Genomic DNA, 19,088 nt, shown 5'->3' on the forward strand with positions numbered 1-19,088 from the left:
CCAAAACAAAACACATTCCTCAGGTGGCCATGGCCGGAAGCGGGAGGCGCATGCTCAGATTTGGGAGAGCAAAACAATATTTTCTCTCTTTTCCGAAGGAGATTTTACCGAAAGCACAATCATTCGGAAAAGCTTCCCTACTTACTTCCAGAAAAGTGTTCGAGCGAGACTACTGATAAAACCAGTAGGATCTGCCGGTTCCAAGCTCAGTTCGTCGTGGGCAGCTGCTGATCGGATACGGAAGCAGTTCGTCGTTGGCTTCTCTGAACCCGGGTTTTCGCATCGAGTGAGTGTGTGTGTATATTTTGTGTGGTGGCCACAAGCAAAACCACTTGATAGTGGTCAACTTTTTTCTTTGCTTCTTGTGAGGAACAGAGCGCGCCCGTTTAACTGAACTTTGCTCCTTTTAACCGCCATGTGAAGGAAGAAGGAAGAAGAAGATTTTAAGGCTCCGTAGAGTTTTCCGCCTTTTTACGCTTGGGGACCGGAAACCGGAAACGTTATCAGGAATGGTGAATGGCTGATGGGAGTTTCTCTTTGTCGAAGGATTCATTCATGTAGGGGCAGGGTGTGAATGTGTCCACATACATATGACCTTATGGGGTCGTCAACGAAATTGGGTCAATGCGTCGAATAGTGCGTGAGATGGGCCAAATCGGTTAGGGGGCAACTAGTTAATTGTTTATTCGTGACCTGTGGGAGGGTGTATGTGGAAGTTTTTATGCTACGATGCATATTGGATTTGGCAAATCAAAGTAGGCCCCCACTGAGTTAAGTTTCGGGTCAGTGAAAATCTCCATAGAAGGCTGTGCTCTGTGAATGGGGTTTCAATTTTTTTTGTTGACCCAACAGCGCCTACTACATATCGATTTGAATATCATCAGTGAGTGCTTTGGATAGTGGCATCGAAAAATAGAACAACAACCGATAAAGGCTTGTAAAGCGAAAGTGATGTGTCTGGCTATACACGAGACAACAGAAGCAAAAATGTAAATCGAGGTACATACATACGCGAACGATTGCTGCCGCCTGCCAGGGGAAAGGATTACAACTAATCGCATTTATGCATTCGTCGTGTATTCCTCCATTTTCGTTCGCAGGAAGCGCCAATGTTTACACACAAATCGAAATTGTGTGTGTGTATGTGTGATTGTTGTTTGTGTGCACAAACGGGGTTGATGAGGTGCATGTGATGCAGGTACACGTCCGATAAGAGGATCGCCTTTGCTTTTTGGCATCTTGGTGGGTGGAGGTGTTCTTGAAGCACGTGTTCCGGACATAACAAGAGAGTTCGCTTCATATCCGGACTACATTATCGGTTTTCTACGTCTTGGAAATTCAGCCCTAAGGAGAACGAAGCACATGTAAGTGACTACTGATTCTCGGTTTTCATTTCACTGAACTAGTTAAGGTTTAGGAATGGCTAACTTATGGCTGGCAGTTGTAATTATAATAAGGAAATGATAGTCGAGTACGATAGCAAAACGTACCATATTTTAAAGAAGTCAGGTGGAATGGATTCAAACAACGAGAAATTTACACAAAGCTTGATAAAAGCTGTATATTTCTAACTACTTGCTACTAACTACTAAGATCATAGTGACAAAATTGACAAAAATGACAAAAATGACAAAAATGAGAAAAATGACAAAAATGACAAAAATGATAAAAATGATAAAAATGACAAAAATGACAAAAAATGATAAAAATTACAAAAATGACAAAAATGACAATAATGACAAAAATGACAAAAATAACAAAAATGACCAAAATGACAAAAATGACAAAAATGACAAAAATGACAAAAATGACAAAAATGACAAAAATGACAAAAATGACAAAAATGACAAAAATGACAAAAATGACAAAAATGACAAAAATGACAAAAATGACAAAAATGACAAAAATGACAAAAATGACAAAAATGACAAAAATGACAAAAATGACAAAAATGACAAAAATGACAAAAATGACAAAAATGACAAAAAAAGCACTACATTGGCATTAGGCCAAAGCACATTAACATTGATTGTTGCTGAATTAATGCTAATTTAGGGCACCGGTAGCCAGAAATTTGATTCAAATAGGGCTTTTTTCAAAAATTAAACGCGGATCTGATAGGGCCACATACAGAGTTGAAAAATTTTCAAGCCATGGATGTCATGAGTTCGATTCCAGGTCATCTTCAGCCGAAAAAATCGAAAAAAAAATCATGTAATTGAAAAATTCAACCCCGAGAGATCCCCTTGATATGCATACGCGAATATCAACATAAGCCAAATTCAGAGTGGCGAAAAAAAAAATGGAGCCAAACAACAATCATAATTTTTTCCCCGCATTTTCCCAGCATTTTGCCCGCCAATGCTGTAGCATCAAGCAATAATGCATCAAACTGTGCCTTCATAGTGCCAGTTTCTGCACTAAAGCAGCAGTTAATTTCGCCAAATTTGGCTCACAGGGCTAAAAAGTTTATGAAAGAGTCCGAATTTACAAACATACAATTAAGTCAATAATAGCCTAGTTCTGGCATTGATAGGCTTTTGATTTTAGAGTAATATCAAAGCTCATCATTAAGGTATTATGAATTTTTTTCAGTCCTTTTCGTTTCTGTGAAAAAAAAAAAACACTAGAATAAATTTAACTACTATCCTTAATTTAAAAAAATCCTTAGTTTTCATGGAATAGCAAACTAAGGCCAAAACGAGGTTTAGAGATGACAAAATTAAAAAAAAAAGTTTTGTCCAGTTTTGACCGAATATGCAAACATTTTGCTCTCGTTTTTCATATGCAGATAACATATTTATGCCAAATTTAGATTAATAAAAACCTTAATTATACCTCTTTAAGCCAGCATCTTAAAACTAGTTTTAAAAACACAACGATGCTAGATTTTTGTAGCAATTAGAAACAAAAAGTGGCAACAAGGTATCATTAAGGTTTCAATGAAACCTGTCATGCTCTCATGCTTTCATGCTATGTTTGCCAAATTTTGTATCATTTTTCCAGAATAACGGTGAAACAATGCCTAAATATTGCTCTCATTACTCATGCACGGATTGCACAGTTATGCCAAATTTTGGTTGTATCGAAAGCTCATTGACGCCTCGCTAAAACAGCCTTTTCAGAGGAATTTTGAATGCACTCCGATGACAAATTTTGGATGTAATCGAAACAAAAAAGTGGCATCATTGTGCTCACAAAACGCGTTTTGGAAGAGTGTTTAATCTATTTTGAGGCTCTCAAAGCCATAGGGGTATAAGTGACAATTTTGAGTGGTCGAGTTTTGAGTTAATAATGCTAAACAATTCTTCATATTTCAAACTATATTTGGTGATGTTTTCAGATTTTTGAATTTTATTTACATACTTTTGCGTTCTAGAGAAAAACAAAAATTTTCAAAAAATATATGGAAAATTGCCAACCACAACAACTTCAAAGCGTGTTTTCTCGAAATCAACTTTCATGCACTTATATCCCTTTGGCTCCAAGGGCCTCATTTCTAATCTAATCTAATCTAATCTAATTTCAAAATTACAAATATCTATAGATTTTATAAAATTATGTTTCGGGTTTGGACCCCCTGAATAACTAGAAATTGCTTAAATTTTACTCTTCAGCAATACAAGAGTGAACTTTTCTAGATAAGGTTAGTAAAGGAATTTCAAATCCCTAGATTTTAACAATAAACACTTCCCTTTGATATTGGCACATTGGCAGTTTCTCAGTTTGACAGACAAACTTTCACTTGATTTGATCAAGTTCTTGAGATCTGAATAAAAAATTAGGAAAAAATACACACATACCCACGAATAATCTAACTACCTTGGTGATCAGTGAGATGATGGGGCTTATTCTGCGACGCGAGTGACGTGACTCACGAAATTTCATATCGTTTTGCTGGTTTAAATAGCCTCTCTAGTCTCGAAATTTTCGTTCGTATGAGCTGCTATTGGCCTTCAGAACTCATCGATACACAAATTTCATTGCTAGAGCATTTTCTGGAGTCAGGACAAAGAACTGAAATTTCGTGAGTCACGTCACTCGCGTCGCAGAATAAGCCCCGATATACCAAGTTTTTTAACACTTATCCGATCTTTATCACACTTTTGGAAGTTTGACGGCATGTAAACATTTCAGCCTTCTTTAATACTGGATTTTGCATTTATCACAGCGATTGTTTGTTCTTTGAAATTATCGACGTTTTTCGGTGAGTTTGTAACTGTCCTTTCGTTACGCCCGCTCAGTCACAAGAGATTCCCCAAGATTCCCAGGGTCGGCTCAAGCTTGCCGTAATTAGGATAGTGATAAGAGGAGGTAGAAATAACACTTAGTTACCGAATTTTATGATTTTATTCGGCACTCCGAAAACCTAACATTCCCTAACGTCCCTAGCTAAGTATTGACATTGAAAACTTACTTTTTATGTGTGTGGTGTAAGTGTCTGGGCCCGCCGCTGCCGATGACCGTCCGCATGGGAGATCCGATTCGCCGATCGGAAAGATTATGTCCGCTTAGATTCGCTCGGATTCGTACCTGAATCCTTCGGATGGAATCACCACCACGAGGCCGTCGGGATATTGGTTTCACCGTCGCTGGGGTTGTTTTTTGTCAGTTGAGCCACCAATGGAGGATTCCGAACCAGTTTTTGGTCAGTCCGACCACGAGTTTGTCAGAGCGTATGTTGATGGACGCTCCTTCGGAATATCCGGAAATGAGGTATGCCACCTCAGCCTTCTTCGGGACCAGACAGTTTACCAAGGCTTATCCTGGTAGAAATTGGCGCTACCCACGGATTAAGCCAAAGGTTTTGATCAACGAGGTCACTTAACACGGATAAGAAACTTCCGGAACTAGTTAAGAGACGATTTAGAGGCAAACTATCTAACAAACACTTTTTGTAGCGTAGGGTGTTGCTTTCTTGCTGGTCCGAAACGAAGTGGAAGATCAGCGGAAGTCTCAATTTTTTTTCCAACTCCGTTTTTCCATTTTTCGATGAACTTTTACCATAGGGCAATATTATACCACTTTGGTGAAGTTCTGTGGTATTTTGTGGAGAGTGTGGTGTTGTTGCTACTATCTACAAACCTAGCAGTGTACTGTTGGTTTAAATTTGAAAAAGACGTTGTGCCGCAACCTACTCTTTTCTTTTTCTATATTTTGAATTTTTGGTTTCATTTTTATTTGTTTTATTTTTAGTGAATTTTTGAATGCATTTTTAGTTTGTTGGTTGGCTTTTTATTCTTAAAACTACCCTAACTATATAACTCGGTAGAAGTGTGATTTTCACCATAAATTTAATTATAATTTTAAGAATATTGAGGAATATAAAATAAACGAGTGAACGTTCAAATATGGACGGTTACAAGTTTTAATAATAATAAAACAGTTTTACCAGTCGTCCATACGTTTCGAGCTACTTTGGCACTCGCTCCTCCTCAGTGGACATTAAAATTTTGTTTAACGTTTTATCATTAAACTTGAAATCTTATTTTTTTATAACATACAATTGACTGGCCATCGTCTAAACTAAGGCTATGATCATTTAGAACCCGGACAGTTACAAACGTGTGTATTTTAAAAACTATTAATTTGATCAAAAATTTTTATATGGAGTAAATGAAGCTGTTAATGCAATATTTAATGTAAAAATATAAAAAAAATTATCGTTGATTACGAGAAATACTTTTACTGTAATATAAAATCACTTTTTTATCTTTGCACACTTTTTTTTAGTCATGTATTGATCTATTATTTTTACCACAGAAGCAAAACCTTTGCAAAATCATGATATTTTACACAAATTCACCTGGAAAAACCAATTGAAATCTGGTTCGAACCTTTTCATGAGTAAGCATCTCGAAGAATTTGATCTTTTAAATTCGGGTTTAACAGAAATTTCTTTGTTCATCAGAACACATCTGTCACATCTCGTGAAAATCGGTTGCACAGATTGAGATCAATAAAACTGCTCACTATTAATTATTTACTTGATGTCTACTAGTCAGGCATCACTTTCTGTCTGTCGGAAACGGATTTACTGCATAGTTAAGGGGTCTATTTTCAAATATTCTCAATAACCTTAGTCTTTTTACCCATATTTGAGATCAAGGGTCCCACTCCAATGCTTGGTTTGAACTTCGTGAGCATCCTAGAGTGGCTCCTTATACTTCTTAACCATTTGGGCAACAAAAAAAATCAGAAAAAATCAACAGTTCATTAGTATTCAAGTCGACAATGAAGAGTTTCAAAGCGATTGTGCAAAATTATTTTTACCATGTCTTTTTGTATCGTAAATATCTCAAACACACGTTATCTTTAAAATCTGAAAAAATAGGCAAGATCGAACCAACACAACCGTACTAAAATTTTGCCTATCCAAGCTCTAGTAACGTAGCTATCGCCGAAATAAAGTGTCCGGATACTAAAAGATCATAGCTTCATTTTGGTTTTGGACATTTTGTTTTATTTTGCGTTCACGTTAGTTTTTCAGTGTATGTGTCAATTTTGCGATTCTGGGGTCGTATCCGGTCTTATGAATCTCTCGGCTTATTAACGACATTATCGTCATCTTCACTTCTCAATTTTATATAAAATCTTTGGGAGTTATTCTACTGTTTCCAGTATTTTGATATTTTCAAAATCGAGAATGTGGCCAGTTTCTATACATTGCTGTACTAAACCTGTACTTATTTGCTTTGCGAATGTATTTCTTTTGTGTTGTTTCAACCGTTTTTTCTAAAAACTGGCTCGTTTCTCCTACATACTTACGTATGTTCCTTTGAAAGATGCTTAAAAAGCATATGCTTTAAATGCTACAACCGACCTCCAGAAGAAGTGCTACGTATGTATGCCATGACCGAGGCTCGATCTCATGACCTAAGACGAGGTGCTGGCGTACAGTAGAGTTACTAATCTTACGAAATTTTGTATAGGAAGACTAAAACATGATAAATAAAACACGTTCTAGGCTAAAATTAATCATTGGCTTACCAGATGTTCACACGCCAAGTTTTAGCAAGATCTGACTATAGGAAAGGATTGAATTGAGCCTATAGTATGAATAAATTTTGAGACAGTTGGCCTTATTTTTAGAATGTTAAAGTCAAATCCAAAACCGTTGAACAAATTAAATTTTTCTTGGAATGCGTTTTTTATTTTTTTAAGTAAAAAAAAAAAATTCAGTGAAGTTCAGAAGATCGATATTAAACTTTATTTACCTTCAGTAAAAAAGGTTACGGATTTTAAATTATGTAGTCCAAGATATTTTAATTCCAAGAGATTACGAATATACTTTTTTTTGAGACAAGTTTCATAACTTGAGCATAGCTTAAAATCTGCTCTACTGAGATATATTTCAATTTTATTTTCGGATTCAGAGGCCGATATCACATTAGAAATAAGATTCATTCAATATAGTTTACGATTTTCTAAATATGTATTCCCTAAAACTTCATTTTTTCAATTTTTAAGCTTAGATGTATTAAGATTCCTTCAAAAGTAAATAATAACTGCTAACATTCTGATGAAGACGATTTTTAACCAGAATTTTTGACAAAAGTGTATAATTTCTAAGAAAACTTGAAAAATATCACTTTATAAAAATTTCTAAAAATAACTGTAAAATAATGAAAACACTGTAGAAAACTCACAAAAACACTGTAACAATGGTTTCGAAATTAAAATTTAGCTGAAAATAATAATAATTCCCAAAATACACTATAAATAAGGAAATTGATTTTTAACACTATTTTCTTACTGATGATTATCACACAAACTTAGAAATTAAAAATTAGAATGATAAATTAAATCGAAATATAAAATCGTAATGTAAGCTTTGAATCAATACTATATCCGGTAAGTTATTGGTGCCTTATTCAGAACTAGAAATGTTCTCCAAAATAAATTCTAAGTAAACTAGTTTTCGAATTTGGAATAAAAATTTCCAAAGCATATATTAAAAATATTAAGGAATTCTAAAAAAATGTTAGATCAGGTAAAAAATTATTCATAATTAAAATTTGTTAGGAAAACGATGGATAATAAATGTTATTGAATATTCATCTTGATTTTAATGTCTTTGCTTCATTTCTAAGAGAAAGGTTAATTAAACTGTAATACAATACTGTAATTCAAACGGTTTACTCACCAACTTTTTTCTTATCTCCTGATAAAAGTAAACCACTGTTCCAACCAATTTTATATAAGTTTTTGATAATTTTTAGTCATTTTTTGTTATTTTTTATCGTGTTTTAGACACATTTAGGACTTTTTTGTTATGTTTAGAATGTTTGTTATTTTTATCATATTTGTTATTTTTGTCATTTTGTATCTTTTTTTTATTTGAAATTTTTTAATCATTTCTATTCTTTGTTTGTATTTGTTTTTGGATATTATGAAATATTTATATTTTTCGTAATTTTTGAAAGCTTTATATTTTTTGAATTTTTGATTATTTTTGTTATATCTTATCAACATTCAAGAACGTTAAAACGTGTTTATGGTGTTTGTCTAAATTATATTGATCTTTTTATAGCGAAAACTATATGGTAATGTCATGTCGTTCCAAAAATCCGTTGTTCGGATCGGATGTTGCCAAAATCGAATGTTGCCAAAAACGAACGGGGTTTGTATTCTGAATATGAAAAAAAAAAAAAAAATAATCACAATCTGAAATGTGGTAATGATGATGTAGTTGATGATTGAATTTAATTTAATAAAAATAAGAAAAAAAAAATAGGTATTACTTCAAGAGTTCCAGTGATCAAAGTGAGAGATAAAACCTTTTTCTACAAAAAACATCTTTTTGTTGTAAAAATAAGACAAAAAAGTTCGTTTTTGAACTTCATGGCATATAATGGCATGGCATAATGACATTATATATTTAGAACACTTCATGTTTAACTATACCGACAAAGTACATGTCATGTCGCGAATGATCAATAAAAAACTTATAAAAAATAAGGAATTCCAATTTTATTATAAATATTGGAAGCATAAAGCAAATACTAATTTAGTGAACTTTGCGCATTCAAATTTAGCCTAAAAATTGCTATTTGGAATCATTTTTCGAACTTTTTAAAGGAAAAATTCAAAAATCGTGATCAATCACAGGATTGATATTTCAAGCTGTCGCTATCAATTGAAATATTGGGCATTGGAAAGAACAGAAGGTGGGGACCCTTTTTTTTTCAAATTTTGGTTTGAATGCTCATGTTTTCAGTACACAAAAATTCAGAATTGAAAACTAAATTATAAAACTCGGTTAATTTATTTGAAAATTAAAACAAAATAGGAAGATGGAATAGATCTGTTTTTGAAATTTGTTCAAGGATTTTTTTTAAATTAACAAGTATAACGTCAATTTTTAAATGATTGATTTTGTATCTTTTGTCAAACTTGGTCTATCACATTTATTTTTTTTTATAAGTATTAAAATGTGTAAGTTTAAGTGAAATCAATAGTTAAAAATTGATTAATTAATAAATCTAATTTTTTAAGAAACCTGTTTCTGAATTTGTTTAATATTTTTCATTTAATAAAGGAATAATATTTTGCTGATGCTGATCTAAAAAAGGAAATATTATTACAGTTTTTTTTACAAATTTGGAAAGGTATCATTACAAGTATTTCTGTTTGAAAGCTATCTATAATTCAATTTGGTTTAAAACTTTTTCTAAAAATTTCAATTAAGAAAAAGTGAAAAAATATAAAATTTCTTTAACTTTTTTCGCAGAACTTAAAATAACAAAATAACACAGTCTTGAGGAAAGTTGATAATTGATTTAAAAGTTTTATTTTTGAACTTTGTGTTTTTGTTTTTGAATTTATTTTTCTTCCAAAAAAGTGTAGGAATTTTTTTAATGATTTTAACCTATTTTCAAATGTTATTTCAAAAACAAAAGCTGATCGAAAAATTGCATATTTAGATTCAGGGCACCCAAATTATTCAAAATAAAATTTCAAATGTTTGCACTTCGGAAGAATGTCAATTTTGTGGCTTTGTGTAATTTATCAAAACCTTTTTACATGTGATAATGAGTATTTAAAAAAACCCGAAACAATAAATAAAATTGAGACTGAAATTGGTTTTTTGAAGAATATTTCATTTCAGCATAATATTTGTAATGAAACGATGTTTTGTAAATCAAATTGTTTAGTTATAAAGTAGAAGATACTAGGTTTTAGATTTTTGTTTTGCTTATTCTGATGACCATCGTTAGTGGTAAACACCTGTTACACTTGTTTATGTATAAAACTAGTATTTGAAGAATAAATTTTGAAGCAATAATTGGCTTCAAACTGTTAACTTGTTCAGTTACACTTTTTTTTTTATAAAAAAAAACCCATTCTAAAGGCGATGTTGGGTTTTTGTATTTCAAGTTTAGAGTTTCTATACCAAAGGAATTTGGACACGAATGCCAATAAGTTGGTAAAAGCTCCTAAATTAAATAAATAATCACAATAATATACAACAGGTTGATTGAATTGCAAAACGAAATGTTCAATCCAAAATTAGTTTCAATTCGTGAACGTCATATAATGTTGTGGTATGAAATTTCCCAAGCTAAGAGTGATTTTAGACGTATTTCCGTATAGAAAACGTGTAGAAAATTCTTCAACTTGCTTGTTAACACTTAATGTTAATAACCTTTCAAGATCAAGTAATTTTCCGTTACTATAGTGAAAACATCACTAGGAAAAATCTCCACGGGGAGGGGGGGTTTAAACTCCTAAAAGCCCCCTCCCCCGTTCGCACAGCTTTGGGGGTCATTCATGCATTATACCTCCGTTGGTAAGCTCGTGCTGCGTCTTAAACTAAGATTTATCGATTTTTTATGAAAAATTATCAATAAGGAAAAAATATGCTTTTGTAGAATTTGTGGGATATTGATCTTCTTCGAAGTTTATACACTTTTTGCCCATTGGCTGTGAGAGCGTCAAATAAATAGCTTCAAGGAACTTGGAGATATTGCTTTGTTCAATGTGACATTTCATAAAATCGAAATTAGGTGTTGTAAATTTGTGAAACAGCTCATCTTTAGAAAGAAGGTTCTCCTAAAGTTACATTTGTTGTTTTGAACACGATAGAAAATTGGAAAAGTCTTCAACACACAAGCAAATGTGTTAAGAACATAAAAATACTGAATCCATTCCGAAGGACCCAGAATGCATTGACCGCAATATGTCTTCACATTTAATATTGTTTACTTTGAAGTCATTTTCTCGACCCAACTGTGAATCCGGCTCGAAGGACCGAAATGAAAATTGTGAGAGCATCTTTTCCGAATTCGAAACACCACGCTAGAGGTGGGGATGCTTTTCGGGGGAAATAAAAACACCAAATTCAAATATCTGCCACTATCTCCTGTTTGCACAACTGCGGGTTCGGTTTGGGTTTGACTGAAAACTGCAATCACATGTGGTGAGTGTGCGAATCAAGCAAAAGCAATGTAACCAAGTGTTTTTTTTCTGTGTTGTCATATTTTGAATAAATTATCCCATCGAGGATATGAGGTGCTGGGTGGCTAGTCGCTTTCGGTCAAGTGCAGCTCCGGTCGGGCTCGATCACCAGTTCGGGGCTTGAGATCAATAATTCACAGAGTTTTCGTATCGCTCTACACTCCAAGTTGAGCTTGTTGGGTTTCAGGGTTTGGGTCACTACTATCAGTAGGTACAAGTGCAGTATAGACAGAAAAAGTAATGAATCTGTATGTTTTTTTTCTGGTTCTCTCCCTCTCGTAGGTCCCCATCATCATCAATCATGCAAACGTGCTGCTGAAAGTTTCATCCCGTCGTCATCGTCGTCGAGTGACTGGACGATGGATCAGAAGAAGTAGGAGTACTCCCGAAGGGAGTTGTTCTCAGTCTAAAGTTGGTCCAAGGTCAAAAATTTGACGAAGATTAAGCCGCTACCCTCGTCTTCTAGCTAAGCTCCTTAATGGATCTAAAACTTTCACCTTTCACGTCGTCGTTTTCGGATGGGAAATAATAACATTTTCGACAAGTGAAACTAGAAAAGGTGGAACGGGAATTTTGTGGTGCTGGCCGTTGAATACAAATAGCCGAATCTAGGGCACGTGACTGGGATGTATTGTTGTGGTTCTGGTTGATGCTTTTTGATGATCTTCCCAAATGAAGTGGGGAATCCTGATGACAAAGACAGAAATAGGAAGCCAAGAGTCGTAATTGTTTTCTATTAATTTTGGATGTGTATGCAGGAGGAGTCCATTTGCAAAAAGAAGACAACTTTCCGAGCTAACTTGGAGCTGAATTCTTCAGGTGGCTCCAGTTGTAGGCCGGCTTTTTGAGCAAGTCTGTGAAGAAATGTTCTAAGTTTAGACAGACCATACAGAAAGTGAGATGGGGAACTCGGCAAAAAGACTGGTCTGGGTCTGGTGCTGTTGGGATGAATAATTAATTATCAATAGTGCACATCCACCGGTATTCGGTTCCAGAAGTGATTCGACGACGTCGACGTCGTCCCAAGTGATATTCAAACAAAAGCTGGGAAAATACATACACACATGTGTGAGTGTCCTTTGCAGGAAATATAAGCCTTTCGGAAGGCGCCATCACCATTTTACAACCATCATCATCATCATCGAAAGGCGACACTAAAATTGGATCGTAGGGTGTTGGCTCCAACTAAAAGTGTTCCCCAGGCCTCAGGGATCCTGGGAAGTGTCCTGCTGCTGTTGCTGCCTGCATTTATGTAGAAAAAAAGAGAGTGTCGTGCTGTTTCGAAAAGTTTTTCGGTCTCTACTTTTGTGTATTGGGTGTAGTGTTGTTTTTGTTATTGCTACCTTGATGGTGTCCCATCAAATGGAATTGAATTTCACGACGACGACGACGCCGCATTGAAAAAAAATTAAAAGTAGAAGAAAATCGGAAAAGGGAAAAAGCGAGTGCCAGAAGTGACCAAGGAAGATCGGGGCAAGGCCGTCGCCACTACTGTATTTTAAAACCTATTTGAAAAGGTTTCCCATCGGCGAGGGAGAATTAGATATACATAGGTACCGACATACATTCTCGAAAACCAACCAAACCCAGACAAACGAAAGAGGAATATTGGAATTATGACGAGTTGCAATCGTCAACGACGACGATGGCTGTGTAAATAGCCGGTAAGTGAATTACCCCCTGGAGAACACCTGGCAGATTTGTGTTGTTTCTATGTTTTCTAGGAATGAAGTAAAGTGAATGAATTGGTTTTTCACATAGAGGCGTCTATCAATTTTGCTTTGTAACACTACTGGTGGCTCTCTGGAGCCACTACCGTTTTTTAATCAAATAATTTTCTTTGACATAAATGATCAAAATAGTCGCTGCACTTTTCAATCCACTAAAATCCAATGTTTTCTTCTGGAAAATTCCCGGAAGCTTAGTTTTGTGACTGAGCAATTTAAATTCTTGTTCTCAAAGAGCTGATGTACCGTCAACTGGGACATCATGAAATACTTTTCAACTTCAATGACTTCTGAAAACTTAATGTCCACATAAAAATTCATACCGCTTGTACATCAAAACTTTGAAGGTTGATGGGACATTAAATTGACGTAGTTAGGAAAATTATTGGTTTCACCAATTATATTTTTAAATTTACAAAAACATGCGATTTTCACTCTACTAAGAAAAAGGCGTAAGGTGCAACAAACTTTGAAAAATCAAATGAAAACGATTGAAAATTTACAATTTTTGATATGTTTGTGATGTCATCACACATAAACCAAGAGATAGAAAGATAGAAGAATTACGGCAAGGTTTTCTGTGCTAAAAAGCTTTTGTGGTAAAAGCTTGTGAAAACATTGTCCAAAGCTCCTAAATTTAGGTGTAACGGGGGTAGCGATGCAATAATGGCTACAGGATCAGTGCGATGCCAGTTAACAGTTTGAATTGGTATTGGAACTAAAAATGCTAAGAATCTACAATCAAGTCCCGTTTACTACGAAATTCGTACGGAGTTAGCTAAGTATCTTTTTCTTTTTATATTTATTTATTTATTATTTTATATCATTATAGGCAGACATTTCTAACGTAACATTTCATAAGGGTGAAACGAGAAAAACGCGTTTGAAAATTCGTAACACCTATTCAAATCCTATTTGAAAAATCGACCATCTCTTGTTCAACAAAATCAAAAAATGTGCATTATATTCCCTTATTGTTCGATGGTTATCAAGAACTTTAACTTTTTTCGCTTAATTTAAGAGATTTTCGAGTTTCGCTCTTTTATTGTTTTCGATTTAGTTACGCCTGCAAGTTTCGCCCAATTGATCGGCCATTTTTGTTTTGGTATTGAAGTTTTGCCCATTCGTCCTACACGCAAAAACTAATTAGGCCGTTTTGTCACACACGGTCAACTCAGTTACGCCCCACACAAATAGAAAAATTCACTCCATTTTGAATAGGCGTAATTTCACGTTCCAACGAAAATGCATCAACAGGAAGTTTCGCCCAATTATCAATTTTTTGAAAGTTTTAAGTAATTTTAAAATGAAACCGCGTTTAATAGGTAAAGTACAACCGCGTGCATCCGGAATGACCGTTAACTCGATTTGTTTACATTTGGAAGTTTCGCCCTTTTGAAATGTTACGCTTGATTTAAACAAAAAAAAAACGCAAGGATTTCTAATTCATTGTACACAAGTTTTTTCTTTCGTTCTTTTTAAAAATGGATAGGTAATATAAGTAAGTTTGCAATAAAAAATTCGCGACCAAAAGTGGTGTATATGAGATGAAAAACGCCCAAAAATAGGCATAATCTTTGCATGCAGTTTTATTCCAATACGGTTTTGTGCGTTCAAAACTAGGAAGATGTCAATGTTTATTATCCTGGCATATATATTCTATATTTTATATTTCTAATTTAGTTTTTTCGTTGTTTTTCTAATAAAACTTGAAGACAAAATTGTTAAAAAATGTATTTTTTAATCTTTGAATTTAGCTTTCGGGCGCTTAAAAACAATGAAGATATTTTTGCACTATTTATATCCAGGAATTTCTATTTTAATTATTTTGGACTAATTATATCTAAGGCATGTTCAAATTAAAAGATGCATGCTTGACAAGTTGGTTTTTTAGTTGTTATAAATAATTAAAAAAGAAAAGCCCATTCACTAACAAGATAGAAATTTTAGTGTAGGAGCTTGCAATTGATGGATTTAATTTAGGATTTTTTTTTCAAATTCACTTAATTTACTTGAATTGTAACATTTGGGTAGATGTTATTTGCTAGGACGCAGAGGTGACCTCGGTCCTAAAGTATAAATTATTTCTTTTCTCCCTTTCTCTCTTTTCCAAACTATCTATTGACTGCTAGGACGTGGCCGGCGCCGTTCATTTGACCCTTGAACAAAATTGGTGTTCTCGGTCAATCACGGATTAGCAGCCATTGGCGATGTGGAATTCGTTCTACTGAGCCACGCCAGCGATCATGGAATTAGTAATGCATTTGATTCAATATAATCGTACTACCAGTAAACAGTTTTTATGAAGTATACTGAAGAAATTCTACAGAATTGTTCAATATTAATTTATTACTAAAAATATAATGAAGCATTTCGGGTTCAATGTTTAAAGGTGGATGTGAGTATCCAAGCAACCAAAAGTCTCATAAAACAGGTACAAAAACGCTTACTCAGCCCCATCATTGATATTAAGTACGTTCTTATTGATACTTGATACTTCTATTCAGCTTCCAGCGGCCTTTTAATTCAGCTCCAAAAAAATCGTAAAATGAGCAAAAAATCTCTCTATCCCCTTGGCATCGGTTCATATCACCTTCTCTTGATTATTTACTATGTTCTGTACATGGTGCCGCCATGATGCCACGCGCCGGATTCCCAACTCGACAAATCGCTCAATTGCTTCTTTCCTACATTTCCTACATATATCGCATCAGAATGGTCACATAATTACCAAATTACTTATTGAAAAAAAACTTGCCCGGCTCGGGGATCGAACCCCGACCTTCGTGATGAGAATCGAACACGCAACCACTAGTCCACGCCTAGATGTTGTTCTAACTGAAACTAAAACTCGAAGTGGTGATTTGATTTTGAAAGCACCTCAATGCACTTTTTATGACTTACCAATTCCCGTTTTGAGCACTTTTGTGTCCTTTATGTGACTTAATCCCGTACAACGTACGTATAAGTAACTTTTGCAACTTTCAAGTTCATTAATGAGTAAATATAGTTCACTCATGGGAATTGGGCAAATCAAGTCACATACAACGTACATATTACTCACTTTTGCAACTTACAAGTTCAATAATGAGTACATATGTAAAGTTCGCTAAAGGGAATTGGGCAGTTGATTCTCTTTGTCAGCCAATATCTAACTTTTAATGCATTCATTCAAGTAAATATGCGACTTTTGGTTGCTTGGGTAGTCAATCAAGCTAAGCTAAACTAAGCTATTTGTGATGTCATCAGACATAAAGCATTAATTAAAGTAATTTTTGGTTTTGTTCGAATTAAATTTTACATTTTTTCTGTCAGTAATGTTTTTTAAGAAAATGCATGAGGGTGCTGCATACATTTAGGGGTAAAAAATACTGCTAAAAATCTGATAGCTGAATTCATAAAAATTAACGTTTGGATGGATGAAATTTTGAAATTAACAAACGCGTGATGCAATACAATCATATTCCAGTATATGGAAACGAGATTTAAAATGTGAATCTTTGATTTGCATTTAGATGCATTTTAGCCCAGACTGGTAACTTAATTATAAAAATATTTATTTAAAAAAAATTTGGCTATTGTATTTCAGTACAGATTTAAAAGAACTAAAATTTAAAATTCAATTGGCTAGATATCATTCCAGCTTATGTTTGGAGGATTTTTTGCTGAGAAGTCAAATTTTAAGAAAAATGCTTTTCCACTTTTCGAAACCGTTCTTAAAAAATTGGCCCATAAAGCCAGCCCGATTTGCAGCATGTTGTAGCCTAGAATTAGAAATAAGGGAATCCATCAAGCATTAAATTAGAGTGGAGTTTTTGAAAACTCAATATAATGTTCAAAAACCTTAAACCTTAAAAATAAGTTTGGTTGAATTCTCGAAATAAAACATAAAAGAAACAAAATTATATAAAATTAGAATTCAAAACATTTTTTGCGTATTTAGTTTCCGATAAATTCACACACTTTTTTTTATAAAATGTTGCGACTTTGAATTGAGTGTTCAAATACTAGAATCAAACCACAAAATTATTTATACAATTAAATAAAAATATTCAATATATAAGAGATTTTAGTATGGGAGAGTGGGGAATCATGGGCCACTTTTTTTCGTTGTTCCATAACTTCTTTATTATAAAAGATAAAATGAAAATAAAAAATGGTATGGTTTTCTACATTTTCAAAGTATCATGAGATATTTTTTTAAAATTTTGAATAAGTTATTTTACCCAAATTCTGACTGTTTGAAAAAAAGCAATATTTTTTGGATTTTGAAAAATGGTGGGGAATCGTAGGCCACCAAATCCAAATTGACCAAATAACATGCAAAGTTTATGAGTTGACCCAAAACAATGATTTCCTAATTCGTTTCGTTATTCAAAAGCAATTTCAGATGATGAAATAAAAAAGAGAGCTGTGTATGATTGCATACATTCCAAAACCTGGCTCGCGAACGTTTTGTCAAAATTTCTTACATAGGATGGACAAAATATTTTTCATAACTCTTCATTCGGCATAAGAAAACTTTGCAGATAGATAAAACGTATTTTAAGTTCTGAATGTGTATAAAAACATAAAAATATAGGTGATTCAAGATGTGTGGCCTACGATTCCCCACAAGCTACGATTTGCAAATTGGTTGCGTTTGCGTGACTTATTGATGTTTCATCAAAAATTCCTTTTCCACGTGAAAGATCATGACAAAACTAAGATCATAAGCGTATGAGCATATTTTTGTTATGCACTTTAGGTTCCCCATCGATGAAATTAGCGGGTGTTTTTTTAATTATTTAAGTAAATTTTTCTTACTTTTTTTAGCTTGATAAATAAAAGAAACAGATGATGCGTATTTCAGTCAACAACATATAGAAATGTATGCTCACGCAAAGCGACGACGATGACAGTTGGTTTGAGATTTTTATCTCAACACACATCTCAGATATTAAAAGTGGCCCACGTTTCCCCATGGCCCACGATACCCCACTCTCCCCTACAATATTTAAATTACTGAATTAAAAATATAGTTTTTTCAAGTTTGAAAGATTACAGAATAAAAAAAAGTGGATTTTAATTTATTATTGTTTTGACTACTGAAAATAGCAATAAAAATTTTGGAAGCGATTCGTTGAGTCCTGAATAAGCTCAACGAGTTTTAATTTTGTATGGAAATTTGTATGGGAAAAATTAAATTCTTCAGTCAAAAAATCACCGGAAATGTACTGGAAGTTAAAAAAAATACTTTGGGTGATTAATACTCCTTGATTCTTGCAGTACATTTCATGCAAACAAACCAAAACCTTACATGAAAACTTACATAGAATAGATACTCGATGTTATATAATTATTTTTTCGAAATGTATTTTTTAATTTTAATGTTTTTGACTGCTTCTTTGAAAGCTATTTTACTGTAGGATGAAAATAAAAAAATATAAAAAACTGCTTCACATAGCCAATGAGTTTGTTGGTTTATATGACCTTTGCAAAAATATTTCGTGAAATTGTTGAAAGCTATAATAAGCAAAAATTGTCATTTTTATTAACACTTTTTATTGGATTCAAATTTTTCATTTCAAATTTTACACTGCTTGGTGACCTAAAAAGCTTCGAAAAAACATATGGGATTTGCTCTTATCACGTCAATTTTTGCAGCGGTCTATTTACCAGTGTTCGACACAAAAACGCTAATCCACTAATCGCTAGTTAGTCCGATAACTTTTTGTTAGCGGTTTAATTTTGCCGCTAAATTTTGATTGAGCTAGCGAATTCAAAAGTTCCGTTATTTTTTGATTCCGTTAAATGAAGAACGCTAACTTCCATTTACTCGTTTCAAATTCACAAAATATTACTGATAGAAGTAGACTTTTTGTCATTTGACAAGTAAAGGAGACATCGGACATCATTCTT

At 33.7% G+C, this 19,088-nt stretch overlaps 1 protein-coding gene across 3 annotated transcripts in view; it reads left to right on the top strand.

Annotated features, from left to right (window-relative positions):
- Positions 1-220: 220 nt before the first annotated feature.
- LOC129740640 (uncharacterized) overlaps positions 221-19,088 on the top strand; it is a 315,420-nt gene continuing 296,552 nt past the window's right edge. Inside the window, exons 1-3 of one of the 3 annotated variants that reach the window (XM_055732386.1) lie at positions 221-286; positions 1,101-1,364; positions 11,743-13,124. The gene's annotated coding sequence lies outside the window, so the exon portion shown is untranslated. Of the gene's footprint in view, positions 1,365-11,742; positions 13,125-19,088 lie in introns of all 3 variants that reach the window. The other 2 variants (XM_055732384.1, XM_055732385.1) reach the window with 2 other exon arrangements.

The sequence above is a fragment of the Uranotaenia lowii genome, chromosome 1 (genome assembly GCF_029784155.1).
Source record: "Uranotaenia lowii strain MFRU-FL chromosome 1, ASM2978415v1, whole genome shotgun sequence".
NCBI lineage: Eukaryota > Metazoa > Arthropoda > Insecta > Diptera > Culicidae > Uranotaenia > Uranotaenia lowii.